Source organism: Boleophthalmus pectinirostris, unplaced genomic scaffold (assembly GCF_026225935.1).
Source record: "Boleophthalmus pectinirostris isolate CB_2022bp ecotype Guang Dong unplaced genomic scaffold, ASM2622593v1 HiC_scaffold_2825, whole genome shotgun sequence".
NCBI classification, from domain to species: domain Eukaryota; kingdom Metazoa; phylum Chordata; class Actinopteri; order Gobiiformes; family Gobiidae; genus Boleophthalmus; species Boleophthalmus pectinirostris.
In genome coordinates, this window is record NW_026571290.1 from 610,179 (window position 1) to 615,500 (window position 5,322).

The following is a 5,322-nucleotide window of genomic DNA, read 5'->3' on the forward strand; positions in this document are numbered from 1 at the left end:
TTAGTCCTGGTTTAGTTCAGTCCTGGTTTAGTCCTGGTTTAGTCCTGGTTTAGTCCTGGTTCAGTCCTGGTTTAGTCCTGGTTTAGTCCTGGTTTAGTCCTGTTTCAGTCCTGGTTTAGTCCTGGTTTAGTCCTGGTTTAGTCCTGGTTTAGTCCTGGTTTAGTCCTGGTTTAGTCCTGGTTTAGTCCTGGTTTAGTCCTGGTTTAGTCCTGGTTTAGTCCTGGTTTCAGTCCTGGTTAGTCCTGGTTTAGTCCTGGTTTCAGTCCTGGTTTAGTCCTGGTTTAGTCCTGGTTTAGTCCTGGTTTAGTCCTGGTTTAGTCCTGGTTTAGTCCTGGTTCAGTCCAGTCCTGGTTTAGTCCTGGTTTAGTCCTGGTTTAGTCCTGGTTTCAGTCCTGGTTAGTCCTGGTTTAGTCCTGGTTTAGTCCTGGGTTTAGTCCTGGTCCTGGTTAGTCCTGGTTTAGTCCTGGTTTAGTCCTGGTTTAGTCCTGGGTGGTTAGTCCTGGTTTAGTCCTGGTTTAGTCCTGGTTTAGTCCTGGTTTAGTCCTGGTTTAGTCCTGGTTTAGTCCTGGTTTAGTCCTGGTTTAGTCCTGGTTTAGTCCTGGTTTAGTCCTGGTTTAGTCCTGGTCTTGTCTCTTGTTCTCTGCAGCAGCTCATTCAGATTCCACTCAGGTTCAGAGCCACGGGCCGTGAACCAGGACTGGACTGGAATCCTAACCGGTCTACAGAGTCCGCCCCTCCCCCCCCCCCCCCCCCCCCCGCCCTCCTCTTCCTCCTCTTCATCCAGAGTGGGGGGGGGGGGGGGGTGTCCTCGTCAGAACGGCCCAGCACAGAGCTCCTCCGCTGGGGTTACAGAGTCCACCCCCCCCAGCCCCTGGAGCTCCACAGCAGGATGGAAATCGAGTCCTGGTTTAGACCCGGTTTCAGTCCCGGTTCAGTCCCGGTTTAGTCCTGATTTAGTCCTGGTTTAGTCCTGCTTCAGTCTCATTTGGTCCTTCTTTAGTCCTGGTTTAGGATTTACAGCCACTCTCCCCGATTAAGACTCGGCACTAAAGGTTTATGGAGCTTTGATCTATGAGCCTGGTTTAGTCCTGGTTTAGTCCTGGTTTAGACCTGGTTTAGTTTAGTCCTGGTTTAGTCCTGGTAGACCTGGTTTTAGTCCTGGTTTAGTCCCTGGTTTCAGAGTCCTGGTTTAGTCCTGGTTTAGTCCTGGTTTAGTCCTGGTTTAGTGGTTAGTCCTGGTTTAGTCCTGGTTTAGCTGGTTTAGTCCTGGTTTAGTCCTGGTTTAGACCTGGTTTAGTCCTGGTTTAGACCTGGTTTAGTCCTGGTTTAGTCCTGGTTTGGTTTCGTTCAGTTTTAGTCCTGGTTTGGTCCAGTTTTTAGTCCTGGTTTAGTCCTGGTTTGGTTCAGTTTTAGTCCTGGTTTGGTCCAGTTTTAGTCCTGGGTTGGTTCAGGTTTTAGTCCTGGTTTGGTCCAGTTTTAGTCCTGGTTTAGTCCTGGTTTGGTTCAGGTTTTAGTCCTGGTTTAGTCCTGGTTTGGTTCAGTTTTAGTCCTGGTTTGGTCCAGTTTTAGTCCTGGTTTGGTTCAGGTTTTAGTCCTGGTTTAGTCCTGGTTTAGTTCCAGTTTTTCTGCAGCAGAGTCATAAATGTGTTTAATTAAAACAGGTGATAAAGTTAATTGCGTTAGTCTGGGTCTTGGTCCTGGTCCTGGTCTCTGGTCTTGGTCCTGGTCCTGGTCTTGGTCCTGGTCTGGGTCTTGGTCTTAGTCCTGGTCTTGGTCTGGGCCTTGGTATGTGTCTCTGTCTTGCTCTGGTCCTGGTCCTGGTCTTGGTCTTAGTCCTGGTCTGGTTCTTGTTCTGTTTCTGTTTTTATTTTTTTTATTTTACATTTGTGTGTTTTGGTAAAAGCTCCAGGAGCAGAGGGAGGAGCTGTGATCACGAAGCCCAGGGAGGGAGAGTCTCTGTGGGCAGGAGCCGCCCGAGGACTCCCCCGAGTCTCTGGAGCTTTTCTCTGGTAGAAACACAGAGCCAAAACTAAAGACTAAAGACTAAAGACTCGCCACCACGCCGCCGCCGCCGCCGCCGTGCCCACGAACGAGAGCCTCCTCTGGGCACAGACCGCGCCGAGCTGGGCCAGTTTCAGACCAGTTCCAGTCCAGTTTTAGTCCAGATTTAGTCCAGTTTAAATCCAGTTTAAGTCCAGTTTAAGTCTAGTTTTAATCCAGTTTTAGTCCAGTTTTAGTCCAGATTTAGTCCAGTTTCAGTCCAATTTTAGTCCAGTTTAAGTCCAGTTTTTGTACAATTTAAATCCAGTTTTAGTCCAGTTTTAATCCAGATTTAGTCCAGTTTCAGTCTAGTTTTAGTCCAGTATTAGTCCAGTTTTAGTCCAGGACTGAGACTGGTTCAGTCCTGGTTTAGTCCTGGTTCAGTCCTGGTTCAGTCCTGGTTTAGTCCTGGTTTAGTCCTGGTTTATCTGTTGTTTTCATTTTGGTTTTGGAGACAAATAATGAAGAAAATAGTTTTGTTTTGTTTTTTTCATTTTTTTTCATTTTGGTTTTATTTTGAAAAACAAAAGAACGACACACAGATCTTCCTGTCTGGACTAAAGCTGCATTATTTTTATTTTAGACGTGTTTTTTGTTGTTGTTGTTGTTTGTCGGTTTCACTTTTTCATGAGTCACAACAGAAACTCTTCACTGAGTTTGAAAAGAAATACAAATAATATTCTGCAGAATTGAGTCCAACATTTTGGCCTGTGCCGTGGTCTGGGAACGACTCGGGGTCCCCTGGAGGAGCTGGAGGAAGTGTCTGGGGTGAGGGAAGTCTGGGAGTCTCCAGAGAAGAAGAACATGGAGGACGAGTCTCTGGAGTTTGTTGTGTGACTAATGTTTGTGTCTCGTCATTTCCTTGAAGTTTTGTTCTTGTTTCTCCTTTGTGGAACTTGTTGGGACATTTACACACATTTACACACACACATTTACACACACACATTTACACACACATTTACACACACACATTTACACATACATTTACACACACACATTTACACACACACACACATTTACACACACATTTACACACATTTACATTTACACATTTACACACACACACACATTTTACACACACACATTTTACACACACACACACACATTTACACACACACACACACACTTTACACACATTTACACACACACATTTACACACACATTTACACACACACATTTACACACACACATTTACACACACATTTACACACACATTTACACACACACACACATTTACACACACATTTACACACACATTTACACACACATTTACACACACACATTTACACACACATTTACACACATTTACACACACACATTTACACACACACATTTACACACACATTTACACACACACATTTACACACACACATTTACACACACATTTACACACACACATTTACACACATATTTACACACATACATTTACACACACACATTTACACACACATTTACACACACATTTACACACATACATTTACACACATTTACACACATATTTACACACATACACATTTACACACACATTTACACACACACATTTACACACATATTTACACACATATTTACACACACATATTTACACACACACACACACACACACACACACATTTACACACGCACATTTACACACACACATTTACACACACATTGACACACACATTTACACACATTTACACACATTTACACACATATTTACACACATATTTACACACATATTTACACACATACACATTTACACACACATTTACACACACACATTTACACACATATTTACACACATATTTACACACACACACACATTTACACACATTTACACACGCACATTTACACACACACATTTACACACACATTTAACACACATTTACACATTTACACCACATTTACACACACATTTACACACATATTTACACACATTTACACACACACATTTACACACACATTTACACACACACATTTACACACACACATTTACACACACTTACACAGAAAAACATTCACTGGAAGTTCCACAAACCTACAGCGAGACACTTGTGTGTTTGTGTGTGTGTGTGTGTGTGTTTGATGAGTGGGCGTGTGTGTGTGTTTGTGTGTGTGTGTGTGTGTGTGTGTGTCCTCCAGAGGCTTTGTCTTAGGCCCATCTGTCCCCCGCTCCTCCCCAGCGCCGAGGCTCCGTCCTGGGGTCCCTCAGAGCGGCGCGGGCCCCTTCTGGAACCACAGCCAGATGGAGCTTTGTCATGGAGATCAGGGTCAGAGGTCAAACACCACAACACACCAGGACTAAACCAGGACTGAACCAGGACTGAACCAGGACTGAACCAGGACTGAACCAGGACTGAACCAGGACTAAACCAGGACTAAACCAGGACTGAACCAGGACTGAACCAGGACTGAACCAGGACTGAACCAGGACTGAACCAGGACTAAACTGGGACTGAACCAGGTCTTAAATTGGTCTAAATGTTTCAGATTCACATTTTCATGTTTTCTCTCTGATTTTAAATCAACGTCACAGACTCAAGTCAAGATTAAATAGAAATAAAAACTATCAGATCCCTCCCCGTGTGTCAGGTCCCTCCCTATGTGTCAGGTCCCTCCCTATGTGTCAGGTCCCTGCTCGTGTGTCAGATGCCCTCCCCTCCTCCCTCTGACCTCCACGCTGATTTAACTCATTAATTCCACTCACGTCTCTGCTCCTGTCACAGTCCTGGTTTATCTCAATCCTGCACCAGTCAGTCCATCCTGGTTTTAGGCAGTCCTGGTTTCCAGTCCTGGGTCCAGTCCTGGTTTAGTCCTGGTTTACCCGGTTCTGGTTTAGTCCTGGTTTAGAGTCCCGGTTTCAGTCCTGGTTTAGTTTTAGTCCTGGTTTAGTCCTGGTTCAGTCCTGGTTTAGTCCTGGTTTAGTCCTGGTTTAGTCCTGGTTCCAGTCCTGGTTTAGTCCTGGTCCAGTCCTGGTTTAGGTCCTGTTTAGTCCTGGTTCAGTCCTGGTTTAGTCCTGGTCCAGTCCTGGTTTAGTTTTCCTGGTTTAGTCCCCTGGTTTATCCTGGTTCAGTCCTGGTTTTCTGGTTTAGTCCTGGTTTAGTCCTGGTTTGGTTTAGTCCTGGTCCAGTCCTGGTTTAGTCCTGGTTTAGTCCTGGTTTAGTCCTGGTTTAGTCCTGGTTAGTCCTGGTTTAGTCCTGGTTCAGTCCTGGTTTAGTCCTGGTTCAGTCCTGGTTTTAGTCCTGGTTTAGTTTAGTCCTGGTTTCCTGGTTTCAGTCCTGTTTAGTTTACAGTCCTGGTTCA